Source organism: Salvelinus fontinalis, chromosome 15, assembly GCF_029448725.1.
Source record: "Salvelinus fontinalis isolate EN_2023a chromosome 15, ASM2944872v1, whole genome shotgun sequence".
NCBI lineage: Eukaryota > Metazoa > Chordata > Actinopteri > Salmoniformes > Salmonidae > Salvelinus > Salvelinus fontinalis.
In genome coordinates this window covers 44,893,974-44,913,480 of record NC_074679.1, presented here as the reverse complement: position 1 = coordinate 44,913,480, position 19,507 = coordinate 44,893,974, and the positions used below count along the sequence as shown (strand labels likewise).

At 41.4% G+C, this 19,507-nt stretch overlaps 1 long non-coding RNA gene across 1 annotated transcript; it reads left to right on the top strand.

Moving 5' to 3' along the window:
- Positions 1-9,480: 9,480 nt before the first annotated feature.
- Positions 9,481-12,051, top strand: LOC129812156 (uncharacterized). Its single transcript, XR_008752995.1, has 3 exons — positions 9,481-10,019; positions 10,170-10,355; positions 11,010-12,051. It is a non-coding gene; the product is annotated as an uncharacterized LOC129812156 (long non-coding RNA).
- Positions 12,052-19,507: the final 7,456 nt, after the last annotated feature.

Here is a 19,507-nt window from a genome sequence, read left to right as displayed (position 1 = left end):
ACTACTTTCTGCACATTTCTGCTACTTTATTAGGCTAAACAAGTGCTATCTCTTACTAAAAATATATATGTTAACACCTATGCAGTACCTTTAGCAATAATAATAATAATAATAAACCTCTACTTTAGTAAAGCAAACAATTATGACAGGTGTGTTGTAATTAAAACGAGTGGTGTCCACTGATTAAATGCAGTCTGTCTACATTGTGAAGAGGGAAAACCCAGATATTCACAAAGTTTGTGATGAATGACTGGTTGTTTCTTCATGCAATATAGATTTGGTGTCTAAAATTCAATTAAGCTGCTTTATTTTAGGGGTTTAGTGAAGGCGGGTGATTTTTTACCCTTAGGACAAGGGGAGTATACAGAATGTTACGACTACACAAGGGTTAACAGCTTATCCTGGTTGTGGATCCTGCAGGCTACTGGGTACAGACCTGTGTTGAAAAACGATTGGAAATCATTTCAAATACATTATCTGTGCGTACTTGACCTTTCCTGGCGCAATGGAACCAAATCAAATTGTCTCAAAAGTGCAAACCCCGCCCATCTGGAAGTCCAGACAGACTAAAACGAACGCTAAAAGTATTTGGAAGACTTTAAATAGTTTTTGAACCCATATCTGGCTGGGTTTTGCTTGAGTTCTCCTCCAGTTGGCCTTTCTACACTTTATTGGGCCAGATTAGTCTTCCAACGAGTGCCGTTCAGGGCTACGCTGAAAGACTGGCACTATCATCCATGCACCATGAATACTTTATAACCCTAATAAAACATGCATTCATTGTACCAGAAGTGCAGGGAATTATGCTCCGCCACAATCCTTGCGCTTGAACTCCCATCATTATCTGTCCCAAAGAAATTCTCTCTCACTAATTGGTCTTTTGACTAATCAGCTCTGTGAAAAGATCTGATGTGATTGGTCAGAAGACCAATTAGTGGAAGAAATATCAGAATTGGACTGCCTGTGTAAATGCAGCCCTTGAGGCTCATTACTGATGGAACTTGGAGTGATGATCAGTTGCCATTTTATTTATTGGGTCTTGGAATGTAATTGGATTCTATGTAATTCTGTATATCAGGATCCAAAACCTAAACCAAATGTACAAACAGCTCATTGACATTGCAATATATTCCACTGTACACAAGTAGATTCGTTTTGACAGATTTATTGCTGAGTTTTCATGAAATAAACCAATTCATTTAGAGGCGTCAAGCCAAAGGCTAAGGAAAATATATTGTTTTCAGGAGTATAATCTTTTGCTTTATTTTATTACGGCTCATTTTAGAATGGGCTTTATAAGCCAGCCAACCTTTAATTTCTCTCAAATTCCTTTAACTCCAATGAGATGTTTTTTGTTTCTATAGTCTGAGATAGAGATTTTTGTATTATGAGGATTGGACATTCAGTTAATCCTCACTTGCAGCATTAACAAAATAATGTATTCGGCCCAAAAATAAATGGATTATTTCGATATGCCTATTAAATTGCAGGAGTCAAAAGCCTTCACTAGGGTAGTTAAGCAGAACATTAAACACAAAAGCTGGCTGTTAATGATGTTGGAAATGAATTGATCGACGTGAAGCATTTTCAAAGCCAGGCGAGACTCGTCTCGAGATGGTGTCTCCGTTGCGGGGGAAAATGCCCCCAAAAATGCTACATTCCCAGCACTCACATAATAAGACAGACTGGAAAACCAACAAAATGATGTATTTACCCAAATGGAGCTTCATACAGCAATTTATGAGAATCGAGGAAAACAATAGGAACAGATACTGAGCTATCTGGAAAGTCGTACAGCAAAACAACCAGAATGCAAGATGTTCATGATACATTTCATTACACATATTGAGGTATACATTTTGTATGGAAAATAAATGGCCATTGACTTACAACCCCAATACCAGGTCAATATCAGGAAAGTGCTACAGCCTCCAGCTCTTACCTCAACTGACATAAATAACATGTCCGTCTGAATCGCTGTGTTAAGGGACCTTATCCAGATCAATAGCCATAATGAGAGAGTCTGCAAAAGGCGTAGAGCCATAAACAACAATGTGTCGTGTCCGCATCCATTAAGATCGGCCCATCTAAGTGAAGGACAGCTGACGACGTTCAACCTCATTAAAGGCAGGGAGTTGTATAAGGTTAGATCGTGCAGCAACTAAGACTGCACTGAGGGTTTAAGGGAAGAGCATCAAGTAGGAGTGACACCAAATGTCAAAAGACAATGGGTCAAAGGGCCTGTTCTTCAGTAGAATGTACCCACTGGGCACAGACAAGCAATACACTGTTTACTCTGCTACCGTCCGGCAAACGGTTGAAACAGCTTCTACCCCTAAGCCATAACACTGCTAAATTGCCAGACTGCTATGTGCACTGACTCTATCTTGCACTGAACCTACATACACACGCATTCACTACATTCGCACGCACGCACACACACTTTTACACTCATCATTTGCTTCTGCTACTTTATTTTACTCATATTATTATATATCCTGTTGCCCAGTCATTTTACCCTGCCTTCATATACATATCTACCTTCGAATACCTCATACCTCTGCACATTGATCTGGTACTGGTACTCCCTGTACCTGGCTCCATTCTTGTGTATTTTATTTTATTCCTCGTGTTACCATTTTATTTTGTATTATTCTTTTTTAACTCTGCATTGTTGGGAAGGGCTCGTAAGCAAGCATTTCATGGTAAAGTCTACACCAGTTGTATTCGGCACATGTGACAAATCAAATTTGATTCAACGTCAGTTCAACGTCTAATTTTGAATTACATTTGGTTGAGTTGTCAACTAACGTGAATTCAATGTGAAATCGACAAAACAATTCCCCATGTCATTGGATTTAGGATCAAAGTTGGGTTTTTCCCAGTGGGTAAAGTTCCACAGAGCTTGTGGGATGACAGAGCTCATTAGAAGCTATAGAGACTAATATTCTATTTTTACGGTAGAGACACAGAGGCAGGATGGTAAGAGTGAACGTAAAGGTTGTCCTCAGATCACCTGTGTGCCCTTGACTGCTGTAGTTATACCTTGTCAGTCTAAGACATCTAGCAGGCAGGTTCAAACTTAGTCAACCCATAGACAGACTAATAACAGACAAAGCTTGAATGTATAGGCACCAGCCATAGCTACAAATACACATTTAATAAAACCCCATATTTGCTCATCACAGCCACCGTTAATACCGAGAGCCTAGTCAATGCAAGCAGTGTTTTGAGATTAATAAGAAGGCACCCTTGTACTCCTAACACATTCCACCACTCTTTGCCTGTGTTTGTTACGGAGATGAGTCATTTGCTTATGTAATATATTATGTCCATTGGAACAGTCGGGGAGCGTGCTAGCGAGATTAATAAGATACTTTATTTGAAATGAAAATGCTTATTACCACCAAGGCTTCCTGGGGAGTAAGGCGATACTTATCTTTCATCAGTGGGATCCCCTGCTAAACACACACACACACACACACACCCTGTGATTCACAGCAGCTCTCATAACCCTGGGTACTGCCACGTAAGGAAGACAGGTAAGTTTTCATGCAAACAGCAACAGTCAGGAACATAGGTGTATACTATGCAGTGACAACAGTTAATTTTGTCACCATGATGTAGGCAAATGAAAATATGACTTCTGATAGAGAACACAGCATATACAGTCATCCATATACAGTACACAGGTATCATATATATATATATATATATATATATATACATATACACACACACACCTATATATATATACACACACACACATATATGTATATATATATACACACACACACATATATGTATATATACACACACACACATATGTATATATACACACACACACATATATGTATATATACACACACACATATATGTATATATACACACACACACATATGTATATATACACACACACACATATATACATATACATAGATGTGTGTGTGTGTATGTATATATATACATATATGTGTGGGTGTATATATTGTATATACACACACATACACACACACACACACACACGCATATGTAGTGGTTTGTTTCTTGGAAAAGAACTTTGTGCCAGCATCCTCAGAACCTGCACTAGTGTACATAATTTGTATGCATCCCAAATGGCTCTCCCTATTTAATAATTACTGCGCTACTTTTGACCAGGACCAAATCAAATGAAATTGTATTGGTCACATACACATGATTAGCAGATGTTATTGGTGGTGTAGAGAAATGTTTGTGCTTCTAGCTCTGACAGTGCAGTAATATCTAACAAGTAATATCTAACAAATTACACAACATATACCCAATACACACAAATCTAAGCAGGATTTAATTAAGACTATATACATACATGGACGAGCGATGTCAGAGCGGAATGGACTAAGATACAGTGGAATTGTATAGAATACAGTAAATACATATGAGATGAGTAATGCAAGATATGTAAACATTGTTAAGTGACTAAGATACCGTAGAATAGTATAGAAAACCGTATATACTTATGAGATGAGTAATGCCAGATATGTAAACATTATTAGCGGGGTGAACAGGCAGTGGCTCGGGTGGTTGATGTCCTTGATGATCTTTTTGGCCTTCCTGTGACATCGGGTGCTGTAGGTGTCCTGGAGGGCGGGTAGTTTGCCCCCGGTAATGCGTTGGGCAGATCACTTTGGTCAAAAGTAGTGCTATTTGGGTGCTATTATAGGGTGCTATTTGGGAAGCAAACAGAATGAGGCTATGTACAGTATGAGAGAGTAAAGTAGGTCCATTTAAGACACTGTGTTTCCAATTAGTCCGAATGGAGGAGTGTTCATTTGAGCAGCATGTCCTCTGTCCTGAGCAAAGTGGAAATGCTGATGTAGACTGAAGCACCGTAATTGATGCAGAGTTAATTTCTGCTCGCAAGCAACGCAATTTACCATAACCCATACCCCCCCCCCCCCACCCCCACCACCCCCACACACACACACCCACACAATGTGGTATTTTTTTTGCTAGGGGATGGGGATGGGGATGGCAAGCGACCTGTAGCATACTCACGTGTCTGTAATTGAAGGGGTACCTGGGGACATTGCTTCAACTATGAACGAATGCTTCACTCTCTCCCGACAACAATCCACTCTATATAACATTATCCCCAAATGACCCGCTCTCACTTCAGAGCCCACTACAGAGTTGAAACTCTCTACTACCATCACTTCAAACCCTTTTGGGTCATAAGAGAGATCAGATTGGTGACTTGTTTGGCTTAAATTCCCTCTGAAAAGCCACCACAACGGTGGGGTCCATGCTGTTCAAGTCCTGCGGCAGAATCCTAGAACAACTATTAGTCCTCTGGAGGACATGTGTCTCCAAAAGGCCTGAGTAGCAACACCGTGGGTGTGTCCCAATTGGCACCCTATTCCCTTTAAAGTGCCCTACTTTTGACCAGGCCTCATAGGGCTGGGGGATTGGGACGCATACCATCTTGAGACACTAGTCTAGTTTGTAAACAAGTTACTTCAAACTCTCACTTTATCTCAGTTAACCCTATTCATTTTTAACTCTGGCAAACCTCCTTTTCTTTCTCACAGAGCCAAGAGAGTCCACGCTCCCTCTTTTCCTCATACCAAATGAGAGGAATGTGACAAGCTAGTCTGTCATTTTGGTGCTTGCTTGCATTCACATCATGCTGCAATGCAAATGAATATGAGACTAGATTGAATAAGAAACATGTTCCGGAGAAATGTGTATTCTGCTACTCTCTACTTCTGGCTTACGGGATGAACAGAAAGACAAATACTTAAATCAAGAGAGTGATTGTGATCCCCTTAAGCCACAAGAGGGGAAAAAAGTTAATACATTTTAGGCAGGTAATCAGATTCACGCATTGGATTATGGAAGTGTCTCGTACACATGATACGCAGGTTAGTTCGTTAGTTAGGAGAGAATGTTCTACGGAAGTGAGAAAAATGAAGCATTCATAGTGTGCATGTCTTTCTTACACGGTAAAAGGCTCCGGCCCCATGATGAGCCAGTACGCAAATCTTATAATCATGACTGAATGAGTATTTAAGAGATTATACTACATAAAGGAGGTTTTTTCCCCCTCTCGGATTGTCATAGCTGGCTCTCACAAGAGCATATTTCAATCAAGTCCTTTTTCTGTCTCACTCATTTCAAGACCTAGTGCAGTCAAAAATGTAATTTCCTGTATATATACACACACACACACACTGAACAAAAATATAAACGCAACATACAACAATTTCAAAGATTTACTGAGTTACAGTTCATATAAGGAAATCAGTCAATTGAAATGAATTCATTAGGCCCTAATCTATGGATTTCACACGACTGGGAATACAGACACATCTGTTGATCACAAATGGCAAAAAATAATACAATTTAAAAAAATAAAACGGTCCTCATAATAGGCCCCAGGATCTCGTCACAATATTTTTTGTGCATTCAAATTGCCATCGATAAAATGTCATTGTGTTCGTTGTCTGTAGTTTATGGCTGCCCATACCATAACCCAACTGCCACCATGGGTCACTCTGTTCACAACGTTAACAGCAAACCCCTCGACCACACAACGCCATACACATGGTCTGTGGTTGTGAGGCCAGTTGGACGTAAGGTCAATCCTCTAAAACAAGTTGAGGCGGCTTATAATAGAGAAATTAACATTCACTTCTCTGGCAATAGTTCTGATAGACATTCCTGTAGTCGGCTTGGCAATTGTACGATCCCTCAAAACTTGAGACATCTGTGACGTTGTGTTGTGTGACAAAACTGCACATTTTAGAGCGGCATTTTGTTGTCCCCAGCACCAGGTGCACCTGTGTAATGATCATGCTGTTTAATCAGCTTCGTGATATACCAAAGCTGTCAGGTGAATGGATTATCCTGGCAAAGGAGAATTGCTCACTAACAGGGATGTAAACAAATTTGTGCACAAAATTTGAGAGACAAGCTTTTTGTGCGTATGGAACATTTCTGGGATGTTTTATTTCAGCTCATGAAACATGGGACCAACACTTTACATGTTGCATTTATATTTTCACAATATGAAGTTGGAATAATACTGTGAAAATATGAAAATTATGATAATTCCCTTTTAATGTAAGGGCTGAAAAACCTGTTTTAGTGGGATGGAGTTCCGGTCTGCCTGGTGACATACCTAGGCGGTAAATTAGTTAATAGACCAACAAGAAATACATTTCCAAACCTCTCTGCCAATAACAGGTAGTTTTCACCTTTTCCCTCCCAAATCAGACCACTCCCAGAAAGTCCTAGCAAAATTATTGTTTGTTGTTAAAAAAGAATGTGTACCTTTATTTAACTAAGCATGTCAGTTAAGAACAAATTCTTATTTTCAATGACGGCCTAGGAACAGTGGGTTAACTGCCTTGTTCAGGGGCAGAACGACAGATTTTTACCTTGTCAGCTCAGGGATTCGATCTTGTAACCTTTTGGTTACTAGTCCAACGCTCTAACCACTAGGCTACCTGCCACCCCTTTGCTAACGATATGTGCATTTTAATTTAAAAATTTTAATTTAAAAGAATCACAGTAAGGCACTTCATTTTAACCCAGAAATGATTTGATATTGAGATAGAAATGGCCGCATTGGACCTTTAAGCTTGACAGACATGATCTTTTTGACATTGACAGAGAGCACAGTAGATGATGACAGCTCTAGCGAGTAAGTGCTCATATTTCTTGAAGCATTTATTTATAAGTCAAGGATCCTCCAGCACTTAAATCTACCTCTGACTTTGTCTATTATGATTTTACCTACAAGTCATCCAATTCAAGGTTTAGTGACTGTAATGCGAGTACCTGCTTATACAGTATGTGAAAGAGCAAAACTATCAAAATAACACCCAAATCTATTTTACATACCAAACATGACAACGGGCAAGGACAGGCTTATATGTAAACATTCATTTGGATGTTCCTGAACATAATGTATGCTCTCATGCTATGCCATAATCTCCAGGGGTAAGCAAGGTAGTCCTATGCAAAGCATTTCCATCTACAGCAACCCACCTCAGAAGCATTTTTTCAAGGCTCAGTTTTGCGGTTCAATACCGAACCATGCTGACTGACAAGTAGCGTGGATTGGTACAGGGAAATTCCATTGAATGGAGTGATGCTGGGACTCCGATTTTTCACTATACAATGTATGTCAAACAAACCAATGATTGCAAATTGTTAAAAGTAGTCATTGTGCCTATAGTTGTCTGATTTGTTTCACTTTGAAATCATTGGTTTTGGTTTGATATACATTTTAAAGTGAAACATCTGAGTGTCAGCATCCCTCTGTTACAGTGGAAATGCTCTACAGCTCGACTCAGTCCAGTCCCAAATCTTGTTCTCACTTATTTGGATAAATGATTAACCACAGTTTCCTATTTTGATACAGTCACAGCGGTCTTAATGGATGTTGAAACATTTAAACTCCAATTGAACTCTTTGTGACATCATTTCCTGAGTTATCTTTCCAGGAGTGGTTGTCAGATGTTGGGCCCAACTGACTGACTGACTGACTGGTGGTGCTGATCTGATGTTCAGGGCCTGTGTAGTCTGTCCTCTCTCAACACACGCTTGTTGGCTGCATGATGAGACTGTGGTACGATGGAGGAAGAGTCCAAATGGTTGTTTAGGAAAGCTGTCTCATCTTCAAAACCTGGGTGGCCCCTGTGGAATCACTTCGTGGACACTCCATGAGCTTCTCCAAGAATCTTATTTTTTAAGATTGGAGGAAAGTGGTTCAAGATGAATACAAGCCTGCATTATCTTGATTACTGTATAAGTGAATCTATCCATCTGGATGAATTCCTACATTTTACCTAACAGTGGTGTCTGTGCAGACTATGTTCTGAGGTTGACATTTATTAAACTCTGGCCATCATGTGTACAATAATAATAAAAGTACTGTAAGATATTTCTGTAAGGCCTATTTTTCAGGTCCAGTGCAATAGCACGGAACATGCATCTAAATCACACTCATATAACTGAGATGTTGCTCTCATTCCCATTTTTCAGCAGGTAGAGATGAAAAGGGCCTATAGTGACCCTGTTGTCGGTTCAATCAAATCCCCCTGGGAACACTGTCCTACATAGTCTCACACGGCCAACTACTCATGGATTTCTGCCATGGCAACCTTCTCTGAGATTCCTGGAGAGAAGAAGATTATATTTCATTATATGGTGGGTAATTGTGGCCATCCTTTCCCCCCTCTGAAGCTGGGGCCCTGGTCAAAGATGGGCTCTGGTCAAAACTAATGCACTATATAGCGAACAGGGTGCCATTTGGGACGGAAACTGTCACACACAGCTACAGTAAGTATTGTAGGCAAGGGATGAAGTGAACCTATAGGAGGATAGCTCCCCACGAGCTGGGTTGAGCATGAACTGACAGCATGCGGTTCAATACCGAACCATGCTGACTGACAAGTAGCGTGGATTGGTACAGGGAAATTTCATTGAATGGAGTGATGCTGGGACTCCGATTTTTTACTATAAAATGTATATCAAACAAACCAATGATTGCACATTGTTAAAAGTAGTCATTGTGCCTATAGTTGTCTGATTTGTTTCACTTTGAAATCATTGGTTTTGGTTAGACATACATTTTAAAGTGAAACATCTGAGTGTCAGCATCCCTCTGTTACAGTGGAAATGCTCTACAGCTCGACTCAGTCCAGTCCCAAATCTTGTTATCACTTATTTGGATAAATGATTAACCACAGTTTCATCTTTTGATACAGTCACAGCGGTCTTAATGGATGTTGAAACATTTGAACTCCAATTGAACTCTTTGTGACATCATTTCCTGAGTTATCTTGTTTTCCTCTCTCTCACTCCAGTTCTCATGAGACAGGCCAGTGTGTGTAGAGAGAACACATTTGACCAGGTGGAGTCAGGCTTCTACTTCATCGCCCTGGACCACTACACCAATGACTCAGAGGACCTCAAGTTTGGAGCAGGGAGTCACAAACTAATCGTATGCCTTACGCAACTTGGCACAAGTTGGGTATCGCTCCACATTCCTCAAACTCCAGTGGCATATTTTTGTTTACCTTTTTACCAATGTCTATGGATTATACACGGCTTTTAAATTGGGACTCCATGCTAAATCTTATTCCATCTCCTGTACTGTTCTGTATAGATCTCTATAGATTATGCTGATGCCCCACTGTAAAAACCTGGAGATATTCACTGGTTCTGAGGGAGGTGATGTGACCACAAACAGTGCCTAGGAGACCTTCCAGCACTAACACTGTCTAGAGAACAGCCAGAGGGTGGACAAGACATCTGCAACTTCATCTTTAGTGGGTCAGCTCTGTTGCACCTGGGAGATAACGGTATGGCACGGCACCTCCAACAGTCATGGATGCTTAAACATAGTTGTATGCTCATTTATGTGTTTCATATTAAAGTGGCAATCAGCAGTTGAAACAATAACAAGGCATTCTCCTTGCCCCTGTTTCGTAAAAAGCTGAGGGGTGGGGGCTGGAGAAATGTAAACACTCTCAAATTCATAAAACAGAGCTATGGATGCAAGGACTGACCATTGCGCCTCCTCCTAAAACCCCATTGTCAAATCAAGTCAAAATTTGTCACATGCGCCGAATACAACAGGACCTTACTGTGAAATGCTTACTTACAAGCCCTTAAACAACAATGCAGTAAAGAAAAAAGAAGTCTTAAGTACTTACTAAAATAAACGTAAGTAAAAAATAAATACGAAAAATAACATTAGCGAGGCTATATACAGGGGGTACCGATACAGAGTCAATGTGCGGGGACACCGGTTAGTCGAGATGATGACCCAAGGTTCCTCGCCACAGACCTCCTCCAATGGGTTTTGAGAAGGATGCGAGTAGAGAGAAAGTGAGGAGTTGAGCATAGATTAATTGGGATAGAGCTCATGTCATTGTTTTAGGTGGAATCTTATGTTGAATGATACATGTATTCTGTTTGGACATATCTTTGTTCTACTTGTGCTCTTTTCACAGATGTCTCCGGCTTGCTGATAACATCTGATCTGATGAGACTCTTTATGCGATTTGACTCTTCTATTACTGACTCAATTAAACTGTGTCAAATATAAAAAATAAGAACACATCAATTAAGGATTCTGTAATTCATAGATAATGGTTGTCCCAAATCAGACAATTACTATAAAAAAAGCAGTTTTCCTCTGTGCAATGTTTGGTGAATACATGGTGTTGTTTTGTTCTCAGTCCTTCTCAGTCCTGTGAATGCTGCGTGTACTGATTCAGTTCTAAATGACCATCATTGAGTCAATCCTCGCCACACTGCAACAGATTGTCCGGTCCGCAGAGAGGGTCATTGGCTGCCTCCTGCCCGCCATCGAGGTCCTGCATGACTCCCCTCTTCCAAAGACTCCTCTGGCAAATGGTTCAGGTCAATCACAACCAAAACCTCCCGCCACCTGAACAGTTTCTTCTCCCGTGCCGTGGCCTCACCAATCATCTACGATGATCCTCTCATCCCATGGACTTTGCACTCTGCATCCACAGACTATGCACCCTGCACTGCACATTGCTCTTTGCACATCTCTTATATGAATAATATAGCTTTTTTTTTACGTCTTAGTCATTTAGCAGACACCTTTATTGAGTTTACATATTCTATGTGGATCTGTGAAAATGTTGCATCTATATATATATTTTTTATCTGTATATTCTGTTTATCGTCTGTATATTCTGCTTATTGTGGCAGGACCATTTCACAGAGTAAAATTCCTGTGCATGCAAACGTATTTGGCCAATAAATCTGACTCGGACTTGTTAACCTTAGTTTAGCTGGTATATCATGTCAGTTTACATTCTATTATTTGGGACTGGTTATGTACTGGATGAACTGTAGCAGCTAGCAGATTCTCCCCTTTGTGTCTTCATATACTTCAAAATTCCCCATCTGCTGTGTGTGTGTGTGTGTGTGTGTGTGTGTGTGTGTGTGTGTGTGTGTGTGTGTGTGTGTGTGTGTGTGTGTGTGTGTGTGTGTGTGTGTGTGTGTGTGTGTGTGTGTGTGTCCTTGGGCTTATTACCCAAAATATTGGCTCCTGCCTGCAGTTAGTGGACTCGTTTTATGGTCTATGCTAGAGCTGCTTTTTATTTTATAGACAAACATTGCTGGCTAACAAGTAATGAGCTAGCTATACAACCAGTCAAAAGTGTTACAACACCTACTCATTCAAGGATTTTTCATTATTTTGTACTATTTTCTACATTGTAGAATAATAGTGAAGACATTAAAAATATGAAATAACACATATGGAATCATGTAGTAACCAAAAGTGTTAAACAAATCAAAATATATTTTATATTTCAGATTCTTCAAATAGCCACCGTTTGCCTTGATGACAGCTTTGCACACTCTTGGCATTCTCTTAATTAACCAGCTTCACCTGGAATGCTTTACCAACAGTCTTGAAGGAGATCCCACATATGCTGAGCACTTGTTGGCTGCTTTTCCTTCACTCTGCGGTCCAACTCGTCCCAAACCATCTCAATTGGATTGAGGTCGGGGGATTGTGGAATCCAGGTCATCTGATGCAGCTCTCCATCACTCTCCTTGATAAAATAGCCCTTACACAACCTGGAGGTGTGTTGGGTCAGTGTCCTGTTGAAAAACCAATGATGGGATGGCATGTCACTGCAGAATGCTGTGGTAGCTATGCTGGTTAATTGTGCCTTCAATTCTAATTAAATTACAGACAGTGTCACCAGAAAAGCACCCCCACACCATAACACCACCTCCTCCATGCCTTAAGGTGGGGAATACACATGCGGAGATCATCCGTTCACCCACACGGAGTCTCACAAAGACAGGAACCAAAAATCTCCAATTTGGATTCCAGGCCAAAGGACAAATTTCCACTGTCTAATGTCCATTGCTCGTGTTTCTTGGCCCAAGCAAGTCTCCTCTTCTTATTGGTGTCCTTTAGTAGTGGTTTCTTTCCAGCAAAGAATCTTGTTTAATCTTGCTTGCTCGCGCCATCTAGTGCTCGTTCAACTTTTGAATCGAATTTGACACCATAGTAAACGATTCCCACACCTCCCCAACTCTACTGAACAAAAATATAAAAACGCATGTAAAGTGTGGGTCCAATGTTTCATGAGCTGAAATAAAAGATCCCAGAAATGTTCCATACGCACAAAAAGCTTATGTCTCAAATGTTGTGCACAACTTTTTTTACATTCCTGTTACTGTGCATTTCTCTTTTGCCAAGATAATCCACTTACCTGACAAGTGTGGCAAATTTAAGAAGCTGATTAAACAGCATGATCATTACACAGATGCACCTTGTGTTTGGGACAATAAGAGGCCACTCAAAAATGTGCAGTTTTGTCACACAACCCAATGTCAAAGATGTCTCAATTTGAGGGAATGTTCATTTCTCTACCATAAGCCACCTCCAACATCATTCTAAAGAATGTGGCAGTACATCCAACCGGCCTCACACCCGCAGACCGAGTCTCAGGGAAGATCTTCCTGCTCGTCGTCCTCACCAGGGTCTTCACCTGAGTGCAGTTCAGCATCGTAACAGACTTCAATGGGCAAATGCTTACCTTAGGATGGCCATTGGCATGCTGGAGAAGTGTGTTCTTCACGGATGAATCCCGTTTCATCTGTACTGGGCAGATGGCAGACAGCATGTATGACATTGTCAGCTACCAGGAATTGTTTACAGATCCTTGCGAAATGGGGCTGTGCATTATCATCTTGGAAATGAGGTGTGGCGGCAGATGAATGGTACAACAATGGGCCTCAGGATCTCGTCACGGTATCGCTGTGCATTCATTTTGCCATTGATAAAATGCAATTGTGTTCGTTGTCTGTAGCTTATGCCTGCCCATACCATAACCCCACCACCATGGGGCACAAACCGCTCACCCACACAACGCCATACGCCTAACACGTCTCATCTGCCCGGTACAGATGAAACCAGGATTTTTTCTAGGTATCTGTATTCCCAGTCATGTGAAATCCATAGATTAGGGCCTAATGAATTTATATCAATTGACTGATTTCCTTATGAACTCTAACCGAGTAAAATCTTTGAAATTGTTGCATGTTGCGTAATTTTGTTCAGTGTAGGTGGCGATGACAACCAAACAGGTCTAAATCTTTGAGGTGGCTCTAATCAGTCTATAAGGTTGCCACAGGTATTGATCCAGAAAGAAATTTACAACAATAAGTCCTCATTCCTTGCACATGTCAACTGCTTTCTTTGTGTTTGTTTGATGGGGCAAATTAAGGGCCTTTGTGGTACAATGCCTGAAACTCATATGGCTTGGTCTAATGTGTGTAATTCTTCTCAGGTGTGGTAGCATTTTTTTTTATTAATTGTGTTTGTCCACGTGTTTACAACTCAGTGCATCTCAGCTACGCCACTGCAGATGCAGCAAAAGACGCAACAATATTGACACTGAGAAATGTAACTTGGTAAAAAAACATTGATTTCACCTGATGTTAACATTATGTTAAAGAGCACATGTTCAACTTCATAAAAAAACAGTTTTTCCATTTCAAAATAAATGTTATAAATTAATAGTAAATTCCTATTAAGTGCCAAATAAAATACAGGGTTGACAATTTCATCTTAAAATAAGCCATAATTCCCTTGCATCAGGGAGAATTAAAGCTTGGCAATTGAATGCAAGCTTCACAACAACAAAAATGATATCCTGAAAACACACAAAAAAAAAAAAAAAAAAAATTTTTTTTTTTGCTGTGGTCCCAGGCTAGATGGGAGGTGTTGGTCCTCCTTTGGGCAGGCAGCAGCTCTTAGGCTGTAAGTATGTCCTCTTCCCCCATAAGCCCTTGTGGTAGCGGCACAATGTTCCCACCTTCAGGGTGCTATTGTTTTGTCTACTCTGCCCCTGAAGCCCCCCGAAGCCAATCAGTAAACAACCTCTCAGGCCTGGCCTTAACTTCAGGAGATGGAATTGCCTGCCATCGTGATACTATGGTCAAGGAACTTGTTTTGTGCTTTGACTAACTTAACCAGTCTCTAGGTCTGACAATGTCTACGTATAGCCCTCCTTTTCAAAATAAAATCTATGTTTTTTGTTCTGCAAGAGCAATAGGGCACCTATACCATCCAAGGTTGCGTTTCTCATTGTATTTGGATGTCCATGGTGTTATTATTTGGTTACCAGGGCAATCAATCAATCAAGTTTATTTTATATAGCCCTTCGTACATCAGCTAATATCTCGAAGTGCTGTACAGAGACCCAGCCTAAAACCCCAAACAGCTAGAATGCAGGTGTAGAAGCACGGTGGTTAGGAAAAACTCCCTAGAAAGGCCAAAACCTAGGAAGAAACCTAGAGAGGAACCAGGCTATGAGGGGTGGCCAGACCTCTTCTGGCTGTGCCGGGTGGAGATTATAACAGAACTATGCCAAGATGTTCAAAAATGTTCATAAGTGACAAGCATGGTCAAATAATAATCATGAATAATTTTCAGTTGGCTTTTCATAGCCGATCATTAAGAGTTGAAAAACAACAGGTCTGGGACAGGTGGCGGTTCCATAACCGCAGGCAGAACAGCTGAAACCGGAACAGCAGCAAGGCCAGGCGGACTGGGGACAGCAAGGAGCCACCACGCTCGGCAGTCCCGACGTATGGTCCCAGGGCTCAGGTCCTCCGAGAGAAAGAAAGAGAGAAGGAGAAAATTAGAGAGAGCCAAGATTTTCAAAATGTTCATAAATGACAAGCATGGTCAAATAATAATCAGGAATAAATCTGTTGGCTTTTCATAGCCGATCATTAAGAGTTGAAAACAGCAGGTCTGGGACAGGTAGGGGTTCCGTAACCGCAGGCAGAACAGTTGAAACTGGAATAGCAGCAAAGCCAGGCGGACTGGGGGCAGCAGGGAGTCGTCATGCCCGGTAGTCCTGACGTATGGTCCTAGGGCTCAGGTTCTCAGAGAGAGAGAAAGAAAGAGAGAACGAGAGAATTGGAGAAAGCATACTTAAATTCACACAGGACACTGGAAAAGACAGGAGAAGTACTCCAGGTATAACCAACTGACCCTAGCCCCCCGACACAAACTACTGCAGCATAAATACTGGAGGCTGAGACAGGAGCGGTCAGGAGACACTGTGGCCCCATCCGAAGATACCCCCGGACAGGGCCAAACAGGAAGGATATAACCCCACCCACTTTGCCAAAGCACAGCCCCCACACCACTAGAGGGAAAACTTCAACTACCAACTTACCATCCTGAGACAAGGCCGAGTATAGCCCACAAAGATCTCCGCCACGGCACAACCCAAGGGGGGGCGTCAACCCAGACAGGAAGATCACGTCAGTGACTCAACCCACTCAAGTGACGCACCCCTCCTAGGGACGACATGAAAGAGCACCAGTAAGCCAGTGACTCAGCCCCTGTAATAGGGTTAGAGGCAGAGAATCCCAGTGGAGAGAGGGGAACCGGCCAGGCAGAGACAGCAAGGGCGGTTCGTTGCTCCAGAGCCTTTCCGTTCACCTTCACACTCCTGGGCCAGACTACACTCAATCATATGACCTACTGAAGAGATAAGTCTTCAGTAAAGACTTAAAGGTTGAGACCGAGTCTGCGTCTCTCACATGGGTAGGCAGACTGTTCCATAAAAATGGAGATCTATGGGAGAAAGCCCTGCCTCCCGCTGTTTGCTTAGAAATTCTAGGGACAATTAGGAGGCCTGCGTCTTGTGACCGTAGCGTACGTATTGGTATGTACGGCAGGACCAACTCGGAAAGATAGGTAGGAGCAAGCCCATGTAACGCTTTATAGGTTAACAGTAAAACCTTGAAATCAGCCCTTGCCTTAACAGGAAGCCAGTGTAGGGAAGCTAGCACTGGAGTAATATGATCAAATTTCTTGGTTCTAGTCAGGATTCTAGCAGCCGTATTTAGCACTAACTGAAGTTTATTTAGTGCTTTATCTGGGTAGCCGGAAAGTAGAGCATTGCAGTAGTCTAACCTAGAAGTAACAAATGCATGGATTCATTTTTCTGCATCATTTTTGGACAGAAAATGTCTGATTTTTGCAATGTTACGTAGATGGAAAAAAGCTGTCCTTGAAACAGTCTTGATATGTTCGCCAAAAGAGAGATCAGGGTCAAGAGTAACGCCGAGGTCCTTCACAGTTTTATTTGAGACGACTTTACAACCATCGAGATGAATTGTCAGATGTAACAGAAGATCTCTTTGTTTCTTGGGACCTAGAACAAGCATCTCTGTTTTGTCCGACTTTAAAAGTAGAAAGTTTTCAGCCATCCACTTCCTTATGTCTGAAACACAGGCTTCTAGCGAGGGCAATTTTGGGGCTTCACCATGTTTCATTGAAATGTACAGCTGTGTGTCATCCGCATAGCAATGAAAGTTAACATTATGTTTTCGAATAACATCCCCAAGAGGTAAAATATATAGTGAAAACAATAGTGGTCCTAAAACGGAACCTTGAGGAACACCGAAATGCACAGTTGATTTGTCAGAGGACAAACCATTCACAGAGACAAACTGATATCTTTCCGACAGGTAAGATCTAAACCAGGCCAGAACTGGTCCATGTAGACCAATTTGGGTTTCCAGTCTCTCCAAAAGAATGTGGTGATCGATGGTGTCAAAGGCAGCACTAAGGTCTAGTAGCACGAGGACAGATGCAGAGCCTCGGTCTGACGCCATTAAAAGGTCATTTACCACCTTCACAAGTGCAGTCTCAGTGCTATGATGGGGTCTAAAACCAGACTGAAGCATTTCGTATACATTGTTTGTCTTTAGAAAGGCAGTGAGTTGCTGCGCAACAGCTTTTCAAAATTTTTTGAGAGGAATGGAAGATTCGATATAGGCCGATAGTTTTTTATATTTTCCGGGTCAAGGTTTGGCTTTTTCAAGAGTGGCTTTATCATTGCCACTTTTAGTTAGTTTGGTACACATCCGGTGGATAGAGAGCTGTTTATTATGTTCAACATAGGAGGGCCAAGCACAGGAAGCAGCTCTTTCAGCAGTTTAGTAGGAATAGGATCCAGTATGCAGCTTGAAGGTTTAGAGGCCATGATTATTTTCATCATTGTGTCAAGAGATATAGTACTAAAACACTTAAGTGTCTCTCCCGATCCCAGGCCCTGGCAGAGCTGTGTAGATCCAGGACAGCTAAGCCCTGGAGGAATACGCAGTTTCAAAGAGGAGTCCGTAATTTGCTTTCTAATGGTCATGATCTTTTCCTCAAAGAAGTTCATGAATTTATTACTGCTGAAGTGAAAGCCATCCTCTCTTGGGGAATGCTGCTTTTTAGTTAGCTTTGCAACAGTTTCAAAAATAAATTTTGGATTGTTCTTATTTTCCTCGATTAAGTTGGAAAAGTAGGATGATCGAGCAGCAGTGAGGGCTCTTCGGTACTGCACGGTACTGTCTTTCCAAGCTAGTCGGAAGACTTCCAGTTTGGTGTGGCGTCATTTCCGTTCCAATTTCCTTGAAGCTTGCTTCAAAGCTCGTGTATTTTCTGTATACCAGGGAGCTAGTTTCTTATGACAAATGTTTTTTGTTTTTAGGGGTGCAACTGCATCTAGGGTATTGCGCAAGGTTAAATTGAGTTCCTCAGTTAAGTGGTTAACTGATTTTTGTCCTCCGACGTCCTTGGGTAGGCAGAAGGAGTCTGGAAGGGCATCAAGGAATTTTTGTGTTGTCTGAGAATTTATAGCACGACTTTTGATGCTCCTTGGTTGGGGTCTGAGCAGATTATTTGTTGCGATTGCAAACGTAATAAAATGGTGGTCCGATAGTCCAGGATTATGTGGGAAAACATTAAGATCTACAACATTTATTCCATGGGACAAAACTAGGTCCAGAGTATGACTGTGGCAGTGAGTAGGTCCAGAGACATGTTGGACAAAACCCACTGAGTCGATGATGGCTCCGAAAGACTTTTGGAGTGGGTCTGTGGACTTCTCCATATGAATATTAAAATCACCAAAAATTAGAATATGATCTGCTACGACTACAAGGTCTGATAGAATTTCAGGGAACTCAGAGAGGAACGCTGTATATGGCCCAGGAGGCCTGTAAACAGTAGCTATAAAAAGTGATTGAGTAGGCTGCATAGATTTCATGACTAGAAGCTCAAAAGACGAAAACGTCATTTTTTGGGGGGGAAATTGAAATTTGCTATCATAAATGTTAGCAACACCTCCGCCTTTGCGGGATGCACGGGGGATATGGTCACTAGTGTAACCAGGAGGTGAGGCCTCATTTAACACAGTAAATTCATCAGGCTTAAGCCATGTTTCAGTCAGGCCAATCACATCAAGATTATGATCAGTGATTAGTTCATTGACTATGACTGCCTTTGAAGTGAGGGATCTAACATTAAGTAAACCTATTTTGAGATGTGAGGTATCATGATCTCTTTCAATAATGGCAGGAATGGAGGAGGTCTTTATCCTAATAAGATTGCTAAGGCGAACACCGCCATGTTTAGTTTTGCCCAACCTAGGTC